Source organism: Eutrema salsugineum, unplaced genomic scaffold (assembly GCF_000478725.1).
Source record: "Eutrema salsugineum unplaced genomic scaffold, Eutsalg1_0 scaffold_6, whole genome shotgun sequence".
Taxonomy (NCBI): Eukaryota; Viridiplantae; Streptophyta; class Magnoliopsida; order Brassicales; family Brassicaceae; genus Eutrema; species Eutrema salsugineum.
This window is the reverse complement of record NW_006256547.1, coordinates 10,600,693-10,623,569: the sequence shown is the minus strand read 5'-3', so window position 1 is coordinate 10,623,569 and position 22,877 is coordinate 10,600,693. Positions and strand designations below refer to the sequence as shown.

Sequence of the window (22,877 nt, the reverse complement as noted above, 5' to 3'; positions counted from 1 at the left end):
CTTGAGCTTCAGACCTCTTCCAGTGATAGTTTACCCGCACATATCAACTCGCAGCATCAGCATTCAGGCGTTCATCTTCAGGCCTGCGGGTTAACCAAGTCGCAAGACCATCTCGCAGCATCCAGAGCAGCTTAGACCACTTCGCATTCCGGAGAGTGTAACTCCTATGAGACTTGTCCGAATTGAATGACTTCGGTTGCAGAAGACAGAGGACTCATTTATCTCCAACTTTGGTGAAGGAAGCTTCGGTGCTTGGGAAGTGTAAGGCTTCCTGGAGGGCACATCTTTGCAGTGCATGTACGCGACCAGAGAGAGGCGTCTAGACATGTGTCCATTCCGGAGACCGTATCTTTCTGCTCATAGATCCGAATTGAATGCTCTTGGACGTTCTGGAAAGAAGACTCAAACGTCTCTGGTTCTCATGAACGACCCGGAAACTAAATCGGCCTGGAAGTGCACCGTCCTTCGCATCCTTTAGGACTGATCTGCTCGGTCCGGAATACCTGCGAGACTGGGGTTCCTTCCGACAAGCTTATCTCTCTGCTCACGCGTCCGAATTCCTCGATTCCACTTGCTAAGAGACCGTGATGCAATGCTCTCCAACTTCTATGAAGCACCCGCCGTCTGAATCGGACCGGAAGGCTCCCCGGACAGGCGATTTCTGAGACACGTTCATACCCGGAGATTTTGGCCGATACACTTCATTCGCGGTACATGAAAATGGCCGGTAAAGCTTCCCGCGGTACATGGAAATGGCCGGTAAAACCTTCCTGGCCAGCGAGAATGGCCGATAATCTCCCAGGACCCAATTTTTCCACTTTTTCAAGCTTTGCTCACCATTCCACCTCCTGGATTCATCTTTTCAGCTCCACATTCACCTGATAGACACTCAAAACATGCAATAGACTGATTGGGACCTAATGCATCTCCTAAGTTCTAAAAAAAACCCTAAGGACCTAAAATGCATGAAATAAAACATGATTTGGAATGATTTATGCAACCTAAATGATGCAAATTATGAACATATCACTTATAAATATCGATTTGTTTGTAAACAGTGACTAAAAACGCTGGACTTTCGGGAACTCTACAGGGATCATAATCGGTTTCAAAACAAGAGATTTTAGATTGGGATTGACGGATATCAAAGTATTAGGATTCTAGAGCTAGATTTTCGGCGGTATAACTATGTCACTGTCGTGATCATAACCAACTGTTTCTCGCAATCCTGACCAGTATGTTTCTACTCTGGCCCCGAGGGGAGAAAATACAAGAGCTGCACAGGACTCGTCAGTACTCACGATTTTGTCGCAGGTAGGTTTCCACTCCTACAATAACATTGCCTATTTCATTTTACGTCCGATACTTACTGAAAATTTTTGCCATACTAACTATCTAGATCAGATACGAGGTGATCAATCAAGCATACATGCATTAAAGATGAGAATAAACATAGAACCTAGTTAAACTTCTAGATCTAAAAACCTAGATGTCTTAATCGATTATGAGAGCCCCTTTCGGGAACCCGATGCCCAACTCAGGATCTACACAGCCATGGCTGAGGTCGACATCATCATTGGTTTTAATGAAAGCAATAAAAAAAGTAAAGAAAATAGATGAACGAAAGCTTCTCTATTGATGAACTCAGAGTTGAATAATCCTCTCTAAAAATCACATAAAACGTCTGGAAAAAGGGTTTCTATAAAAGTATGAAAGGTGATATTGAAAAACGACCTTAATGAAAAGTATTTATAGTCTTCAATACTCCAAGGCCTCTAGGGTTCCAGAATTGAGGCTGGGAAATGAATTGGACTTCAGAAATGGGCTTTTTAAGTCGGAGATGTCTAGCCGTGGTTGCGTGAGGTGTGACCTTGGGGAATGAAGGCTTGGTCGCGGTTGCGTGGCTCTGGCCGTGGTGGATGGGCTGCTGGCCATGGTCACGTGGCTTGCTGGCCGTCTTCGATTCTCTCCGGGATAATAGAATATCTTGAGATCCAACCGTTGGAATGTCTCCAAACCAAGTGCATTTGAAAGCTGGTTGAGTCTTCTATTAGTAGTCAATTTTTTAGGGTGATCAGACGGTGAGAAGGTCTTCGTCTCTCCATGAGAGTTCTGACGGTCTAAATTTATCCAAAAGAGTATTTTGTTCCAATTTGCACCTCTTTCTCCCTAATTACCTGAAAAGTCTTTTAAGATCCGAAAACATAGAAATCCTTTGAAAACCTTTAAAAATGGAGTAAAAAGACCTGCAAAAGATATTAAAGTGATTCATAAATGGTCAAAATACGGTGTTATCAGCATTCTTCTTTAAAAAATTCAAGTGTTTTTCAAAGTAGAAACATGTTTTGAGGGAATGATGACAGAAATTAATGATGATAACTGACCAGTGTGCTTTTAACCTATATTTTGTCGAATGTGCATATATGTGCAAAAAAAATTGGAGAAAAAAAGAACAACACAGTTTTTAGTCACTGAAAATGAAGACTTTAATTATTGGTGGAGAAGATTTCCAAGAGCATTACTTAACCCTGGAAACTCGAAAATATGGTATATTTGTGGACCTTATACTTTTTTTTTCTCTTTTAAAAAGGAATTTCTTCCTTGATAAAAAAAAAAGAGAAAAGAAAAAGCATAGAAAAAGAAGATGAGAAAGAAAATAGCAGAAGAGAAGTCTTAGGGATTGATCATGAGTTTCCAAGGATTCTATGGATCAACATTGGAGAGAGTTGGAGTTTTTCTTATTGATTCCCTGAGAAAAATCTAAGTATGGGGGAGTTACAAAGAAGATTTCAAAAAGGAGGATTGTGCAACATCTGTTTAGGCAAGAAGAAGCGACTGGAAGCTGTGGATATCAACAAGTTTATTATCTCTTGTGGTTTTGCATAATATCTTGCATCCTCCTAAGTTCAAGGTAACCCTAAACACTTTTATTCCCCAACTTAAATAGCCCTTTTCTATAACAAACACCTCCTACCCTAATGAGAGTTCAACCAAAAGTTTAATTAATATAGAGATCTAGTTGACCAGAAACAAGATCTAGGTTTTTTAGATTTCGCATGACGGAACCATAGAATAGTGTCATATTTGCTTTGGTGAGAATTGTCTATACTAGGTTGTGGTAGATGTAGTTCGATGGTTATGGTTAGGAAAGATGGTTGATAACTAAGATTTTTCAGTCTTAGATGGGTTATCAATCCCCTTGTCAAAGTAGTATAAGTGGTGTCAATCCATATGTGGTGTAGTTAGGCACTAGTTTATGTGATAAGCTCTTAAGTCAAGTGATCAAAGATGAGTTTTGGTGTAAACAAAGTAACAAGAAAGCATAAAGCAAGAAACAAGCAAGCTATGATGAATGAACTAAACAAAGCAAGCAAACAAAACAAAGTGATGATGATTAAGCAAATGATAAAAGCTAAACCTCTAGATGTGATCATTGATTAGGGTGCTGTACATATCAATTCATGATGCTAAGAAAAATAATGCAATGCAAGTTACTCTTTAGTCTAGACTTCAAAAGCAGATTAATTCATTCCCATGACAATAATCCCTTTGCTAATCATTTAATTAAGTCTAACAACCATTAGATATAATAAAGCAATCAACAAGCATAATGCATCAAGCCTAATAAGTGACCAAACAATCTCTCAAACAAGAAGACTGAATCTTACACAGAAAGACATAGCAAGCAATCACATGATCTCAAACATTTCAACTTAGAACTCTAATCTAGACTAATCCTCTCATGAAGGCATTAATCTCTACACTAATCCACTTTCAAACCAAATACCCATTTGTGAAATATGAACTAATGAGCATTAAGAAACAGTTCTAATATGTCATTTATGCAATTAACAAACATTCCCATGGCATTAATGTATAAACCCTTAGTTAGCTTTCATTCAGGCATTTCATCAAACACCTTGTGGGTGGAGATTTGCTTAAGGTCTAGACCAGAGTGATGTGCAAAGATCTAGCATTAGGAACAACTAACTGATAACACCGTATTTTGACCACTTTTATGGATCGTTTTGAAATACTTTTTCTATGTTTTTAATTGCTTTTAAGTACATTTCTAGTATTTGTAGTTTCAAGACTCTTTTCAGGAAACTTAGGGAAAAGCTTAACCAAATGGATAGAAAACCAGATTTCAGCTCAGAGTCAAACCGTTAGAAGTTCACCCCTGATTGAAGGCCTTCTCACCGTCTGATCCAGCTCAAATTTGGAGACCTTAAAGATGGAAGTATCAGCTTTCCAGTGCACTTTACAGCTTGGCAATCCAACGGTTCAATCAAAAGATACGCGAAGAGCAAGATGTCCCGTAAACCAGCCGGCAAGCACTTCCACTCGCGGCCAACAAGCATTTTCCCGCGGTCAGGAGCATCCTGACCGCGGCAAACCACCCATTCCCCGCGGTCAGAGCACTCCCGACCGCGGCCTTCAACCTCCGAGCCCAAAAAGCCCATTTCTGAAGCCCACATTTGGAGAAACCCTAAGTGACGTCCAGAGAGGTCTTGAGCACTATAAATACATGTCTTAGGAGCCCTAGAAATGGGGGAACCGAATACCATCTATCATTACTTCATACTTTTATTGTTTTTTCTTTAGCTTTTAGGGAGAGAGAGATTTGTTCTCTTGAACCCTTGTTCTTTCTTTATCAATTTCGGTTTCTATTCTACTTCTTAATATTATGTCTTTGATTTCGTTCATTATGTCTGAGTAGTTTTATTGTTGGGATTAAGGGATTTTCGATGGGGATATATATGTTCGGTGAGGATTCCATTGGCTATTGAGCTGAATCTTAGAACTTTTTCTTCTGAATTCGTTTTTACTGCATGAGAGTAGCGTCATGAACTACAATCTGATCCAGATGCTTGGTGACACGAAAGTGTTCATCAGGTATCAGATCTAGTTTGGGAGAGCAAAACAAACATAGGAGTGGAAACATACCTATGGGCGATTTGTGAATTAGGACGAGTCTTCAACATAATGCATCTCTTCTCTTCCAGGGCCAGAGTGGAAACCTACTGGTCAGGGTTGAGAGAGATAGTTGTCTATGATCACGACAGTGGCGTATTCATACGTCCGTGACTCCAGTTCGAAAAGTTTAAGCTAAGATCTTACAAAATTTACTCTCTAGCAATGTTTTGAATCGTTCGTACCCCTGAGAAAACTTCCCTGAACCCCAACGCTTTCTTCTCCATTGATTTACACCGATTTTCTTTCAAGCTTTAGTTCAATATTGTCTTTCGTTTTTAGTTCATTTTCATTTAAGCATTAGAATATCCGTTTTTATCATTTTTAGTCATTTTCGTTAAGTTTAGTTATTACGCCATTTAATTTCCGTATTCTCTTTTAAGATTTCGTTTTTAGATTTTAAACACACTACCAAACCCCCACTAAACCGTTTTTGTTCTAGACTTCCTTACTTTAACTTATTTCAAAGGCTTTTTGCAGGAAAAGATCCTCCTTCCCTGTGGATTCGATCCCTAAGTACTACAATCGATCAGCTGTGCACTTGCGGCTATTGATTTGAATTAGGGTAAAACTTGACACCCACAACATACCACCATCACTAACTAAGGAAATGAAAAGAGAATCTAGTCCCTAAACATCATAAATCAAACATCTAAGCAACCTAATCTACACACCTAGAAGCTTAAAAGATGACTACTCACTAATCATGAAGAACACATCTAATCTTTTGCAAGAGATGATGTTAATCATGATTAGAAGCAGAAATGAGATGATGAGATGATAAGAAACAGCCTTAAGATGATTAAATTTGCTAGATATCTCTTGATCAAACTCGTTTTTACACTGAAAAAGAAAGAAAGCAAGAGAGAAACTAAGAGAGAAGAAGATCTCCTTTTTTTTAGGGTTTTTTTCCCAATAAAGTGTTTATACTAACTGTTATGGACCGGGTCAGCCCGGAACAAACCGGGTACTGACCCGGCTTTGGTGGGTAAAGATGAGGTTTGCCATGGTCTAGCAGTTCTTGTCAAGCCGTTGCAAGTGACCGTGTCAAGTGCCGAAGCTTCTATTCTTGGATGAATCTTGGTGCCACGGGTTCCCTCTGGTCGTGATGCATGGCTGTGTCAAGTCCCGAAACTCTGAAGGATCCCAAGTGTTGTCTTGCCACGGTCAAGTGTAGACCGTGGTGTGGAGACCGTGTCAAATGCCGAAGGATTGCATCAAGTGCCACGGTCAGATGTGGACCGTGGCAGTTCATCGTGACTTGGACCATTCATCTGTTAGAATGCTTCGGAGGTTGCCACGGCCAAGTCTAAAGCCGTGGTGTAGAGACCGTGTCAAACCCCGAAGAACTGCAATCAAGTGACACGGTCAGATGTGGACCGTGGCATTCCACCGTGCCATCCTTACACTTAGCACAATTTCCACGCTCTTGGTGCTCGAAACATAGGTGTGTCTCTATTCTTCTTGAACTCACGCCTCACAACTCCAAATGGAACGATCTCAACTGTTCTGGAAAGAGGACTCAATTATCTCGAATCTTGATGAAGAAACCCTCAGCGCTTGGGAAGTGGAAGGTTCCCCAGAGGGCTCATCTTTGCAGTACATTGACACAGTCAGAAAGAGGCTTCTAGACATGTGTCCATTTCGGAAACGTTATCTTCTTTCTAATGGCTTCAAATTGAATGATCTCAAACGTTCTGGAAAGCGGACTCAAATATCTAAAATTTTGATGACGGACCTGTAGACTGAATCGGTCTGGAAGTTCATCGTCTCTCTACTCACGCCTTCAAATTCTATGATTCCACCTGGTCTGGAAACATGATCCAATCTTCTACAAATTTGAAGAAGCACCCGACAACTGAATCGGACCGGAAGGTTCTCCGGACAAGCGATCATTCAGGAGTATCGGATTGCTCCGGAATGGATGCGAGAGAGGTCTGTCTTCCGGTGACCGTATCTTTCAGCTCAGTGCTTCAAATGCCCTGATTCAACCTGTCTTGGGTTCTTGACCCTGTAAGTTGAATCGGCCGGCAAGATCTTCCGGTGACGCGATTTTGGAAATGTATCTGCACCCGGGATTTTTGGCCGAGAGACTTGACCGCGGTACGTGTTTTTGGCCGAGAGAGCTACCTGTAGGAAGGATTTTGGCCGAGAATCTTCGGACATCAGTACAGCATTTTGCCGAGAAACCTAAAATTGCTCCTTTTCACCAATTTTGATCATTTCAACTCCATTTCTTCATCTGAATCACATCCTCCACTCCAAATAGACTCCAAAAGCACCTGTTTAACACTCCAAAACATGCAAAACTCTCTTGGACCTAATGCAATCTCCTAAGTCCTAAAACAATGCCTAAAGACCTAAAATGCATGCAAATGAGACATGATTTGGACTAGAATATGTACATTAAATGATGCAATTTATGAATATATCAACTCCCCCACACTTATCCTTTGCTTGTCCTCAAGCAAAAAGAACAAATGAGAGAGAGAGGTTGAATGCATTGGGAGTTCATATTTACTTTTTGAGAGAAGTGATCACACTGAGAATTCATGTTCATGCTCAATTATGCAATGCAAAGCCATACTCAGATATATATCAACTCAACAAGGAATCTCCACAAGGTCTTCTCTCTCTCAACTCTTTCACATTCATTAAGATTTTATCAGGTGAATCTAATGATGCAATGTTTAAACAAGCTGGCTTGGCTAGGGAGAGGCTATGAGATTAAAATGATCTCATCAGAGTTCAAGCGGGTTTAATGCAGCAAAGGGATCTCTCTATGAATGATCAAACTTTGGCAGAATGCTAAAGGTAAAAAGCAACCTATGCATACAAGGGCTAAGACTCATCACACCCCACCCTCTACTCAAAGCTTTCTCACTTGCTCACTCTCTCAAGAACCTCACTTTTCACACTTATTTTCCTCTCACTAGGGGACTTACTTTTCATTTTCACTCTCAAGTCATGGAGTTCAAACTTTACACAGCTCTTTTTCTTTTGCAACCTCTAGCCTCTTTTTCTTTCTTTTCAAAACATTTGAGCTCTTTGGCTTCTTTTCTTTTCCTTTTACTTAGAGGCTAGACTCTTTCTTTTCAAGAAACCATAGCTCACTTTCTTTAACTCAAAACTCCAAGACTGATTTCTTTTTCTTTCATTCCCCTAGCTATTTCCACTTTCTCTTTTCCACTCATCTCACCTTTTTCCTCTCACCAACAAGTCTTTTCCCCCACACTTATTCCTCGCCAACACTCTCAGTTCCTTGATGTTGGAACACAGCACTCAATGAGACCTGCCCTTGTCGCTCTAAACCTAACACTTTCTGCTAAGTTTGATCCAAGGTGGCCTTTCAATTCACACACAAACATTGGCTTGAAAGAAGGATGGGTTCAAGGTGAGGGAACTGATCCATGATGCGGATTCAGCTACTTGAGCTAAGGAAAAAGGGCGGTAAAAACAATGGTTCTAGCTCAAGTATGTATGTCGGTATCCACAAGCTTATTCAAACAATGCATCACAAGATATTTTCAAGTCAAGTTCAAGGTTCTCACTTAATTAGAGTTGAATTCAATTCAAACTTGCTTCTCAGATTCAGATCGTTTCAGACTTTGCAAGCATAGAAAAAGATTCACAAGCATATTCAGTTCAAGTTCTCAAAGTGATGTACTCTCTAGAAAACCTGTCATTACTCCCTGCAAGATGCAACCTATATGATGCAACTAGACTTGATCCTAAAAAATGTGAATGCAACTAGAATGAACATTTTTTTGTGAAAATTTTCTGATTTTTATATGCATTTAGATGCAACTAGATGAGACTCAAAATGCAAAAGAGAAAATAAGAACAGAGAAAACATGATTAGTAGACACTAAACTCCTCCCCCACACTTAAATAACACAGTCCCCTGTGTTATAAAAGCATAAGAGAGAAGTGACAGACAAAAGCAATAAAAATGCAAAATGAAAAATTAAGAACTAGATGCATATGTACAAAGATTTTGGAGAGTTACCAGACTTGTTCATGATGGAATGGAGGCATTGGACATGAAGGAGAATGCAGGTGCTTTGAAATCTCTGCTCTGACTCAAATCTCTAAAGCGTTCCTCTTTGGTCATGCTCGTTCAGGGACCCCTTGGTATAGCAATCCCGAGGTAGTGATGCCGAGGGTGCCTGTTTTCTGGGCTTGTTGCAAGGGCACCTTGGTATAGACTCAAGATCACATCGGCTTGGACTCTCCCAAGGCATCACGTAGCACTTGGTCCCTTGAAGATCAAACTTGAGACCTCGGTAGTGATCATCACGAGGTGCTTGGCTTAGGTCTCAAGTTCATTGCTCCTTTAAATCATTAGGCCGCCACCTTTAAGCTCCTCTTTGCACTTGTTCCTTGAAACCATTGAGCAAGAACACTTTCTAGAACCTGAGATCACTTAGCAAACCCATCAAAACATTCTAAAAACACAAAAAAAAAGAGATTAAAAAGATCTATATACAAGGATAAACTTGGGGTCTCCCAAGAGCACTTTGTTTAAAGTCACTAAGTTTGACTTCGAAAAACCTGTTTTTAGCTGGGGTGAGGTTGAGCACTGATGCTTTTCAGCACTTCAATGGTCCTGATCAAGAAAGCTGAGTTGGTTTACTGCCTTTGGGAACCATTAGACCCTTGTCCTTGAGATCCCATCTTGAGACCTTTGTCCACCAGCTCTTGAATACCATCTGGGTCTTTATCAAAGATGGCCTTTGTGAGACAAGCCCTCACTTCAGCAAACAGACCTGGTTTCCCATTGCAATCCAGCTTATACTTCAGAGAACCATCATCATCAACCCAAGGAGTGAGATCAAAGTCTTGAGAAGAAAGATCAGGTTTAATACTCTTGTCTTCTGATGCTGAGCCATCACTTTTGGTGTTAATCATCCTTAGATCACTAAGTGTAGGAGACCATGAGAGCAAGATGTCTTCCTCTCTGATCAATGGCTGTTCAGTCCCATCCTTGTAAACAGAGTTGGTGTGAGGTTCTTTTTTCATTTCCACAGCTGAGAGAGATTGGGATCCACCCAGAATTCCAGCACTGCCCACATATTTCATCTCAAGTACCTTAGGCGGTTCTATCTCTTGGACAACTGATCCACAAAACTCAGCTGAAGGAGGTGTAACAGGGTAAAAGACATCCTTATCCACCTTTGAAAGCATCACACTTTGAGTATCAAAGTCAATCATTGCACCAGTGGTGTTGAGAAATGAAGTTCCAAGCAATAGGGGGAGCTCTTTGGTCTTCTTCGTCTTCATGATGACAAAATCAGTGGGAATTATGCATTCACCAACCTGTAGTGGATAGTTTTCCAGAAACCCATATGGTTTCTTGGAGTAGGAATCTCCAAAGGTGATAGAAGAAGGGTAGGACGTTATAGACTTGACCTTTAGCTTCTCCATCATGTCCTAAGACATTATGCTAACACTTGACCCTGAGTCACACAAAGCATTCTCCACTTTAAAGTTGCCAAGAGTGCAAGAGATGGTGAACTTCCCTGGGTTGCCTAGCTTTGGGAGGGAGGTGGGCTTCATCTGAGTTGATTCAGGGGTGGAGGCACTATCTGTTGGCTTTGCTTGACCAGGTGGCAGCTCTGTTGTTGCAATAGACCTTGAAGCATTCCCTTGCTGAACAAAAAAAACTGAACCGGCTGCCCCCACACTTTCATTCTCAATGTCCTCATTGAGTTCATATAAGAAGCCCATAAAATCCTCTATATTGGCATTCTCATCCACATGAATTTGTGCAGGTTGACTAGAGACTTGACCATAGAGAAGGTCTTCTATTTCTTGCACAACAGCTGAGTGGTCATCATTGGAGTAGATGGCATTGCAATAATCCTTTGGGTTTTGAACAGCTTTACCAAGAAGAGAGACTTGTGGTTCAGAAGTGCAGATGCCCTTGTTCTTTTTAATAGCCTTTACTTCAGCGCCCAGTGTCTCCAGGTCAGATACCATCTTTTGTTGTCCTAGTAAGAGCTGTTGGAGAACAACATTGAAATCAGGACTTTGTTGAACAGGTGGTGGGGCAAAACCAAGAGGTGGTGGCCTTTGTTCCTGGAAGCTGAGTTGGTTATTGAAGCTGTTCCCTTGTGGCTGAGCTGTTGGCTGCTGAAAAGCTTGTTGAATTTGGAGGTTACCTTGGAACTGATTCTTTTGAGCAAAGCTTTGTTGACCTTGTTGGGGAGGGTATACTTGATCTTGGGGATTGGCTACATTGGTTCTTCTATAAGACAAGTTCTGGTTCTTGTTGAAGTTTTTGTAACCCTGAAACTTGTTCTGATTACCTATGTAGTTCAGCTCCTCTTGTGTAAGGCTCACTTCATTGATGTTCTCAAAGCAACTCCTCTCTTGAAACTCACCTACATAGTGTATAGGCTTTTGAGTGGCAACCTGGGCTTTGTCAAGCTTGATATGCAGCTCTTTGATCTTCTCTTCCAACCTTTGTTGGGTACTAGAGTCCTCACATCTGTTGGCTCTATCAAAGTCTTCTCCATAGGTGTCTTGGCTCATGGCTAAGTTCTCAACAAGTTCCATAGCTGCATTGATTTCTTTTGCCAAGAAATTCCCATTTGATGCTATGTCCAATTGATTCCTGATCTTGGGGACAGCTCCTCTATATAAAGTGCTAAGGAGAGAGGCTTCTGAAAAGCCATTATGTGGACACTGATTTGTGTAGCTTCTAAACCTGTCCAAAGCTTCTCCAAAGGTCTCATTAGAATGTTGAGTGAAGCTGGAAATCTGGTTCCTTTGCTTTGCAGTCCTTGAGCTTGAGAAGAACTTGGATAGAGAGGCAATCTTGCACTGCTCCCATGTGTGGATGGATCCTCTTGGGAGGTTCTTTTCCCAATGATGTGCCTTATCTCCAAGGCTGAATGGGAACAATCTCAGTTTGAAGCTGTCTTCAGATACCCCATTGATCTTAGTGAGATCACAAACTCTGTCAAACTGATCCAGATGCTCCAAGGGATCCTCCATAGGTAAGCCATGGAACTTCTGATTCTGAACCATATTGATCAAATAGGCCTTCACCTCAAAGTTGTTGTTTTGGACAGGAGGTGGCCTGATTCGTGCTCCATACTGGTGTGCATAAGCTCGGTCATTCTCACCAACAAAGACTGGTGGAGGCTGATGACGTCTGGGTGGGTTTGGGTGGGGCTGTGGTGGATTAACCTGAGGTCGGTCTTGGTTCTGGTTATCCTGAGCGTGTCCCTGATGGACCAGAGCCTGTTGAACTTGAATTCCAATCCCATTACCAGCTCTTTGACCGTGATCAGCTTCTTGAGCCTGATGCTCATTCCCAACTTGCTGATTCATTCCTAACCTTTCCAAGTGAACAGCTCTTTCTCTTTGTCTTCTGGCTTGGTTTCTTGTGATCATAAACCTGAAAACAAAGACAGAGCTTGAAAAGTGATCAGTAAAACAAAATAAACTTGATCTCAAAAACTATATCAGAAACTAATGCTAACAATCCCCACACAATATGGCAACGGCGCCAATTGATAACTAAGATTTTTCAGTCTTAGATGGGTTATCAATCCCCTTGTCAAAGTAGTATAAGGGGTGTCAATCCATATGTGTGGTAGTTAGGCACTAGTTTATGTGATAAGCTCTTAAGTCAAGTGATCAAAGATGAGTTTTGGTGTGAACAAAGTAACAAGAAATCATAAAGCAAGAAACAAGCAAGCTATGATGAATGAACTAAACAAAGCAAGCAAACAAAACAAAGTGATGATGATTAAGCAAATGATAAAAGCTAAACCTCTAGATGTGATCATTGATTAGGGTGCTGTAGATATCAATTCATGATGCTACGAACAATAATGCAATGCAAGTTACTCTTTAGTCTAGACTTCAAAAGCAGATTAATTCATTCCCATGACAATAATCCCTTTGCTAATCACTTAATCAAGTCTAACAACCATTAGATATAATAAAGCAATCAACAAGCATAATGCATCAAGCCTAATAAGTGACCAAACAATCTCTCAACCAAGAAGACTGAATCTTACACAGAAAGACATAGCAAGCAATCACATGATCTCAAACATTTCAACTTAGAACTCTAATCTAGACAAATCCTCTCATGAAGGCATTAACCTCTACACTAATCCACTTTCAAACCAAATTCCCATTTGTGAAATATGAACTAATGAGCATTACGAAACAGTTCTAATATGTCATTTATGCAATTAACAAACATTCCCATGGCATTAATGCATAAACCCTTAGTTAGCTTTCATTCAGGCATTTCATCAAACACCCTGTGGGTGGAGATTTGCCTAAGCTCTAAACCAGAGTGATGTGCAAAGATCTAGCATTAGGAACAGCTAGCTAAGGAAATGAAATGAGAATCTAGTCCCTAAACATCATAAATCAAACATCTAAGCACCCTATTCTACACACCTAGAAGCTTAAAAGATGACTACTCACTAATCATGAAGAACACATCTAATCTTTTGCAAGAGATGATGTTAATCATGATTAGAAGCAGAAATGAGATGATGAGATGATAAGAAACAGCCTTAAGATGATTAAATCTGCTAGATATCTCTTGATCAAACTCGTTTTTACACTGAAAAGGAAAGAAAGCAAGAGAGAAACTAAGAGAGAAGAAGATCTCTTTTTTTTTTTTTTAGGGTTTTTTCCCAAAAAAGTGTTTATACTAAGTGTTATGGACCGGGTCAGCCCGGAAAAAACCGAGTACTGACCCGGCTTTGGTGGGTAAAGATGAGGTTTGCCACAGTCTAGCAGTTCTTGTTCAAGCCGTGGCAAGTGACCGTGTCAAGTGCCGAAGCTTCTGTTCTTGGATGAATCTTGGGGCCACGGGTTCCCTCTGGTCGTGATGCATAGCTTGTCAAGTTCCGAAACTCTGAAGGATCCCAAGTGTTGTCTTGCCACGGTCAAGTGTTGACCGTGGTGTGGAGACCGTGTCAAATGCCGAAGGATTGCATCAAGTGCCACGGTCAGATGTGGACCATGGCATTCCACCGTATCATCCTTACACTTAGCACAATTTCCACGCTCTTGGTGCTTGAAGGATAGGTGTGTCTCTATTCTTCCGGAACACACGCCTCACAACTCCAAATGGAACAATCTCAACTGTTCTGGAACGAGGACTCAATTATCTCGAGTCTTGATGAAGAAACCCTCATTGGGAAGTGGAAGGTTCCCCGGAGGGCTCATCTTTGCAGTACATTGACACGGTCAGAAAGAAGCTTCTAGACATGTGTCCATTCCGGAAACGTTATCTTCTTGCTCATGGCTTCAAATTGAATGATCTTAAACGTTCTGGAAAGAGTACTCAAAAATATAAAATCTTGATGACGGACCTGTAGACTGAATCGGTCTGGAAGTGCATCGTCCTTCGCAATCTTCAGAACTCATCGGGTCGGTCCAAAACGGTAGCGAGACAGGCGTGCCTTCCGGTGAGCTTAACTCTCTACTCACGCCTTCAAATTCTATGATTCCACCTGGTCTGGAAACATGATCCAATCTTCTCCAAATTTGATGAAGCACCCGACAGCTGAATCGGACCGGAAGGTTCCCCGGACAGGCGATCATTCAGGAGTATCGGATTGCTCCGGAATGGATGCGAGAGAGGTCTGTCTTCCGGTGACCGTATCTTTCAGCTCAGTGCTCCAAATTCCCTGCTTCAACATTTCCTGGGTTTTTGACTCAATTATCTCCAACTTTGCTGAAGACCCTGTAAGCTGAATCGGCCGGAAAGATCTTCCGGTGACGCGATTTCGGAAATGTATCTGCACCAGGGATTTTTGGCCGAGAGACTTGACCGCGGTACGTGTTTTTGGCCGAGAGAGCTACCCGCGGGAAGGATTTTGCCGAGAATCTTCGGCCATCAGTACAGCATTTTGCCGAGAAACCCAAAATTCCTGATTTTCACCATTTTTGATCATTTCAACTCCATTTCTTCATCTGAATCACATCCTCCACTCCAAATAGACTCCAAAAGCACCTGTTTAACACTCCAAAACATGCAAAACTCTCTTGGACCTAATGCAATCTCCTAAGTCCTAAAACAATGCCTAAAGACCTAAAATGCATGCAAATGTGACATGATTTGGACTAGAATATGTACATTAAATGATGCAATTTATGAATATATCAATGGTCTCTAAGATTTCTGGTAAAGATTTTTCCAAGCTTTGTTTTGTTTGGATCTTAAAGCATGGATCTTTGTTTTCTTTGAGGACAAACAAAGGTTTAAGTCAGGAAGAGTTGATAACACCGTGTTTTTACCGATTTTTATTATGTTTTTCTAAAGTTTGAATAATTACTTTATTCAGTTTTAAGATTTTTAATTGTGATTTTAAAATATTTATTGTTTCAAGACTCTTTTCAGGTTACTTAAGCAAAATCAATGCAAATTGGAAAAAGATCCGTTTTTGGCCAATTTTAGACTGCTAGAAGTTTCACATCTGATGAAGAGCTTATCAATGTCTGATAAACCTTAATGTTGAAAGAAAGATAGAGGGTCTAACCACCTATCTTACGCACTTGGTTTGGAGACAATCCAATGGCTAGATCTTAAGATATCTCCAATTTACTGAAGACGTTTTCTGCAGTCTCAAGAAAGAAGGAAGAGAAGAATTGAAGATTCGACCTCAGGAGCCGACAACCGCGGCTTTAGGGCTCACGACCACAGTATACACCCTCTTGGCCGCGTCTCCAAGCTTGCAGCCATGGCAAACACACTTTTTCCTGGTCCTCCAGCCTTCGCACCTGCCGCCGACCTATTCTTGGTCCAAGGGCACGTTTCAAGCGCAACTTGTTCTCGCTTAAAGGAAAACCCTAAGGACGAATTAACAAGATTTGAAGACCTATAAATATGTACTTTAGGAGGCCTAATTTCGTGTGCCTCCATAATACTTTAGCACCAAATTTTAGTTATTAGCTTTTAGGTTTAGGAGATAGAGTTCTTTCTCTTAAACCCTTTTTACCTTTTTTATCTACCTATCCAGTTTATGCAATCTTCTTATATGTTTTTTCTTTCTTTAATTATGTCTGAGTAGATTATCTGTTGGATTTAAGGGATCTATCGAAGAGGACTCCATGTTCGATTATGATTGTTGTTTTCTTAACCGTGTTCTAGATATCATCTCTTTTAACCCTATTATATTGCTTGAAGTTCGAGTTATGAACTAGCAACTGATCCTAGGAAGATTAAGCCACAAGAGTATTGTATTACGCTTCCAGACATAGCTTCAAGAGAACGAAATCGCTATAGGAGACAAAAGCTATCTATAAGTATTAAGAGCAAAGATGAAACTTGTATGATAGTGCATGATCTCTCGCGTGGCCAGAGACAAAAGCTACTACTCGAATTTGAGTGATTACTTGATTAGTTATGCAACAGCGAGCTGATCATACCCTTGTGTTTTTGAGTTCCATGTAGATTATTAGAAACTGATTTTCAAGAAGCTTTGAATTCTAGCATAAATCCAATATCCCCTAAGATATCCATGCTTGGCCAAAATTCATTTTATTCCTAGCCCATATCCATTTTAGTTTACTGCTTTTCTTTTTCCTTATTGATTTTATTTTTTTCCGTGACACCAAATGCCTACAAAACCCCCCCCTTGAGTCTTTGATTTCGTTTACTAATCCCAGTTTGAAGTTGTTGCAGAAAAAACAACTCTCCTTGTGGATCACCTCTCCGTGTGGATAGACACCCTAAGTACTACTTCGCACAGCTGCGCACTTGCAAATACTAGAGTGTTTTAAATATAAAACTTCATCTGCGACCTCCAACCCTAGCAGCATCATTAGTGTGGTAAAGATAATAACTATCTTATATATAAAAGATCACCAACTCTCTCCAGCTTTCTGACATGTCAGCAGTGGAGAGAGGGACATCTGTCCACTTAAGTTTTAATTAATAAATTAAATATTAAGTTTAAAACCACTAACAGAAAATGAAAAGTTTTTTATATTAATTAACTGTTAACTAACATTTATGTAGATGTTAAACAAGAGTTTATGTTATTTATTGATGGATATTTATTTAATTTTAATATAACTCTAAATTACTGATAACACCATATTTGTACCCATTTTCACCATTGATTTCAAATTTTCAAAGGTTTTAATCAGTTTTAGGAACTTTTATTATGATTCTGTATGTTTATAGTTTGAAGGCAATTTTCAGGAAACCTAAAGAAAAAGATAGGAGGAATTTCTCACCGTCTGATCCAGCTCAAATTTTGATAAAATCAAGAGGAGACAACAAGCTTTCCATAGCACCTTACATCAGGACAATCCAACAGTGCAATCAATAGTTATGTGAAGAGCAACTTGACCAAATTTACCAGTCCTGGAAGACTCTCACCCGCGGCAAACAAATGTTTTACCTATCCCGGAAGATTTTCATCCCCGGTGGACCTATGCCAAGCCACAAGGCCCAACATTAAAGCCCATTTTGTCATTTCTCTTCAGAGAAGCCCTAGTTATGACCTGGAAGACTTTGTTTTCTTAGGGTTAGGCGATGGAGATGGAAATTCTTCCTCTGAACCATTGTTCTTTCTTCTTTTTATCTAATTAGATTTTCTATTTCATCTTATACATTCTTTCATGTCTTTTCTCATTTCCTACATCATGTAGATTTGTCTCAGAGAGTCAAGTTTCTAAAAAGTCATTGATAGGAGTCTATTTTCGATTAGGATTTCTAAGTTTCTAAACCATATTCTAGATCTCATCTCTTCTAACTTGTTCATATATTGCATGAGAGTAGATTCATGACATATCCTCTGAGCCAATGATCGGTCAGAGCCACGAGAGTGCTGTATCAGATCATCCTTACCTAGCTTCATAAGAACATAGTCGCTACTGGAGTCGAAAGCTACCTGTAGAGAAAATGTGAGCAAATGAACTCAATTTTGATTGCATTATGTTATTCCTGGCATGAGAGCGACAGTTAATTGTCAGAATTTAGTGATTAGTTGGTTAAGATGACGAGAGTTGGTTAATCATACACACACCTATTCCAGTTCCATGCAGATCCAGAAATATATAAGGATAAATCGCCTGGAGACTAATTGGAAATGCTTAGACATCGATTAGGGTAAACCGGAGAAGTCTAAATCACCCACTATGAGTTTAGAGTCATTAGTTTGAGTCGAACACATGTAGATATTCTCTAGTAACTCATTTGCATTAGATTTAGTTTCCTGTAAATATTAGGTTAGGATGAGTTTAGGATCCCATAACCAAAAAGCCCAAAAACCCCATGAGTTTATGACTTCGCTTACTATCGCTCTTTGATGTTTCCTTGAAGATTAGACATCTTCCCTGTGGATCGACACTCTAAGTCCGATAATGTACATCTGTGCACATTCAGACATTAGGGTTTAGAAATTTAAAACTCCGGACCAACGGACTTGCAAAAGACCTGCGACCCTGAGGCCCAAAGTTTTTGGCGCCATTGCTGGGGAAGTTTTTAGCCGCTGGAGATTTAAACCAAAGAAGGTTCAGCCGCAGAAGGCTATATTTCTAATTCCAGAAATTGAACAAGTGAAAGAAAAAACACCCTTAATCCTTAGACTTTTTGAGTCTTTGTGTCAGGCAAGCGTTTCGGTACCTTAACCAGAATGACTTGGCTTCTCTCATGCTCGGTTTTAGAGTCTTTCATGAGAGGTTCAGGTGTCGACTTATCCTTAGAGTCTGTGACAGGTTCTTCTTCCAAAACTGCTGTCATAGCATTGCAGAATTTCTTTGAATTATCTTCCACTCTTCCTGGTAAGACTCCTGGTTGTCTTTTCATTGAATCTGCAGTCTGACCTATCTGATGTTCCAACTTCTTGACATGGGTTGCAAGAGATTCAAACTTCCCATTCAAGTCATTGTTTGTACAATCGATCCTCACTCCAATTTCCCTGATTGACTTCTCATTGCCTTGAGATGTCTGCATCATAGTTTGTTCAAGCGATTTTGCCTGGTTGCTTAGCTAGGAAAGGGTTGCTTCTAATGAGATGGTCTGTGCTTGTTGAGGGTTGGAAGGTGGTCTTTGTTGGAAGTTTCCTCCTCAAAAGTTCCCATTATGGAACTTGTTTGGAAAGCTCCTTTGCTGCTGCAGATAGGGTTGATTCTGGGAGTTCTCGGCTCCATGGCTTCTGTATGAGAGATTGTTGAAGTTGGCATTCCTGAAGTTGTGGTTGAAAGCCGGGCTGAATCGGTTCTGTGATGCTTGAGCTCCCACGAAATTGATTTCTTCTTCTTGGTATATGCCATCATCTTCATATATTCCATCTTCTTCATTTCTGCAGCAGTATCACAAGCATGTATATTCTTATTTTGAGACTTAAGAAGTTGAATTTCCATGCTTTTTAGCTCAGCAATCTCCCTTGATTCATGACAAATGATAGTCTTCTTTGATCTGTCATTCTCGGAGTTGTTGTTGTTGTTAGCTAAAGCCAGATTTTCGATGAGTGCCCTCCCTTGTGGTATAGTTTTTGAACTAAAATCTCCATTGCTGGCAGTGTCAAGAGAAAGTTGATACTTCTGCTTAAGTCCTCTGTAGAAGGTGATTAGCAGGATTGCTCCAGAGAAATCATGATGAGGGCAGTCTCTCTCGTATTCTTTAAATCGCTCCCAGGCTTCATAGAATGATACTACTTTGCCTTGTTGGAAACTTTGTATCTTGTTTCTCAGCTGGTTCGATCTTGACTTGGTGTAGAAGTGGTTCAGGAAAGCTGACTTGCATTCTTCCCATGAAGTAATAGAACCAGATGGCATAGATTTTAACCATCTAAAAGCTTTATCACTTAGAGAGAAAGGAGAAAGCTTACACTTCACATAGTCCACAGTTTCTAGAGTTGTTCTCACCATTCCACAGATTTCTTCAAAACGATCAATGTGGTTCATTGGATGCTCAGTAGAGATTCCATGGAATTGATTTTGCTTCACCAAAGAGACAATCTGAGGTTTTATCTCATGATCTCCTCTTGCAGGGGTAGGAACTTGAATAACTGATCTATTTTGGAAATGCTGGTGAGGTGCATCGAAATCGGCAACGAGTCTATTGCGGGGCTGTCTTCTCGCAGGAATTGTAAGCTGTATGGGTCAACTGGCTTCTCTACCATTCGGTGGAACAATGTTTTCATCATTCCTTCTTTCTTCTGGATCGACCTGGTCTTGTCTCCTTCGATTATCAGCGGCTTGAGCAGCATTTATAGGGTCTCAGTTTCCCTTTTCATCGAGTTGTGGCTGGCCATCTCCTTCATGGGCAGCATCTAGGTCATCACCATGAATAGAATCACGGTCATCGTCTCCAATGTGATCATCTTGATCACGGTTTAAAAGATTTTCCCGACGGGCATTTGGATTGGCCATCTTGAGCGTTCTTTGTCTGAGTCTTTGACGTTCTCTTTCGTGTTTGTCAATCTCGTCTAAGGGCGGTAAAATGTTGTCAGGATTTCTCCAAGTTTTAATGAAAATGAGAGCAAAGAAAGCAAAGATAAAAAGAGAAGTTAGAAAATCACCAGCAGAACTCAAAAATTTTGAGATCTAGAATCAAAATTAGATTAAGAAATCAAGTCAACAGCGACAAACCCCCGGCAACGGTGCACAAAACTTTATGTGGGTGCATTGGGAAACACCAGTTTTATCCTAGACAAGCTGCAAGTGCACAGCAAACGCAGTAGTATGAACTTAGGGATCGAATCCACAGGAATTTGTGTGTTGAAGACATCTAACCGATGCTAAAAACAATCATAGACCTAATCTAATAAAAAGGGATTTTGGTTTGTCACTAATTCTAATTATGCAGAGAATTAAAAAGCTGGAAATAAAATCGGTTGAAAACTATATGAAAAATGGCGATGGGTTCAAGGTTCATCTTTAGGGTTCATGTTCTAAAACACAAGGAATTTAGGCAAAGATTTTCTATGACTCTGAAACTAGGATAGACACTTGTAAGATTAGCAACTCTCGTCACCCTAATCATCTAATCACTCATTCATGACAATTAACTCTCGCTCTCATGCCAGAACAAGATAATGCATTGCAGATCGGAATCCATCTCGGCTTACGTATCCTCCATAGGTAGCTTTCGTCTCCTACAATGGTGACATCCATAAGATCCAGTTCAGGCAACCTAGATACAACACTCTCGTGACTTGGATTTAATCTAGGATCGGATTCTGGGTGATCAATCCAGAATTACCGGTTTGAGATTTGGATGAATGGGAGAATCATGTAAAATCAAAATCTTTTTTTCCAAAAAACCTAGATGTCATGTAAAAGTCGAAATCCTTTTTCCTAAAAACCTAGATGTAATTCGACCATGGGATCCCTTTGGATTTTCCTTTCACCCAACTAGGTGACTACTCAGACATGGCTGAGATAGACATCATCATCGGTTTAGAACTTAGAAAGAAGAAAAGTAAAGAAACAAAAATTGCAGAAAAATTTTTCTTATTGAAGACAGAGTGGCGATGAAGAGATTCTACAAATGTATAAAAATAAAACCTAAAACTACAAATTAGTTCTCTCTCAAAGAGAAGAAAGAGGCTCTCTTACAAAAGACGTAAAAATGAGTATTTATAGTGTTTCTCCAAGTTTGGGCGTCTAGGAAGTGTCTTGGGCCTTAGTTGGGAACCTGAGGTTCGGACATAGGTCCACCGGGGGTGAAACCTCTTGAGCCGCGGTGGGAACAAGTCTGGCCGCGGGTGAAAGCTCATGTCCTTGACTGGACTTATGTTGATCAGCCTTCAGTGCATCGATGATATCTGGAGATCTAACTGTTGGATTGCTTTGATTCCAAGTCTGTTGGGAAGCTGGTTGTTTCCTCTATAGTTTCTTCAAATTTGGGGATGATCAGACGGTGAGAAGGTCTTCGTTGCTTTCCAAACTTCTGACGGTCTAAATTTATCCAAAAATGTACTTTTGCTCTAAAATGCATTCCAAAGCTCCAGGTTTCCTGAAAAGCCTTTCCAAACTCCAAAACATGGAAAACACTTTTAAAACCTTTTAAAATGAGTGAAAACACCTGCATAAGATATTGAAAGTGATCCATAAAAGTGGTCAAAATTAGGTTTTATCAGAAAGCCTTGCTCCCCCGAATGCACTTGCACTATTCAGCAAAGTTGTAGGTGATTGAGCTGTCTTCCCTCTAGAGTTTGTCGCGAGTCATTTGGATTCATATCCCACAAGTTATGCCAGCTCAAGTACAAGTGGGCCGAGGAAACGAGAAATGCTGCCACATGGCTTTGCGACTGGGCTCGATCGCAGCAAAGAGTGTTTAACTATGGAAGCAAGCTGCGACATGGCAGTGCGAGTGAAGAAGGTGATGACCCATGTCACACCCACATTCGCTTGGGACTGCGACATGGGAGTGTGAGTGGGAAAAGAACAAGATCTGAACCGCAGGAGAACTCGCTTGGAGATGCGACATAGGACTGCGGCTGAAGGAGCAAAGGAGCTGACTAGCAAGAACAGGCGCTTGGGGCTGAGACATGGCAATGCGGGTGAGCTGAGCCAAGACCATCTCGAACCATGGACGCCAAGACCCAACTGAATCGGGTCAGTACCCAGTTTATCTTGGGCTGACCCGGTCTGAACCATACTCTATAAATAGTTTTTAGTGTTTTTCCCCAAAGAACATCTCATTTTCCATAAACTTTTTAGCCACTTTTGTGTAAGAGGCAACTAAAGAGAAATATCTCCTTTCTTTTCTTTGAATCAAAAGTATTTGAGAGCTTAATACATCCATCTTATCTTCATTACTATTCATTCGTCTTCTTTTCCATATCAACTAATCATGCTTAACTACTTTTTTTTGCAAAGGAATCAGAGAGTTAATCATGATTAGTGAGTAGTCACCTCATTATGGTTTTAGCTATGTACGTTAAGGTGCTAAGGGA

At 40.5% G+C, this 22,877-nt stretch overlaps 2 non-coding genes across 2 annotated transcripts; both read left to right on the top strand.

Moving 5' to 3' along the window:
* Window positions 1-11,647: 11,647 nt before the first annotated feature.
* LOC112083718 lies at window positions 11,648-11,754 on the top strand. Its single transcript, XR_002897854.1, has one exon. It is a non-coding gene; the product is annotated as a small nucleolar RNA R71 (small nucleolar RNA).
* A 7,807-nt stretch (window positions 11,755-19,561) lies between these two features.
* LOC112083700 lies at window positions 19,562-19,667 on the top strand. The gene has a single exon (XR_002897836.1). It is a non-coding gene; the product is annotated as a small nucleolar RNA R71 (small nucleolar RNA).
* The last annotated feature ends 3,210 nt before the right edge of the window (window positions 19,668-22,877 follow it).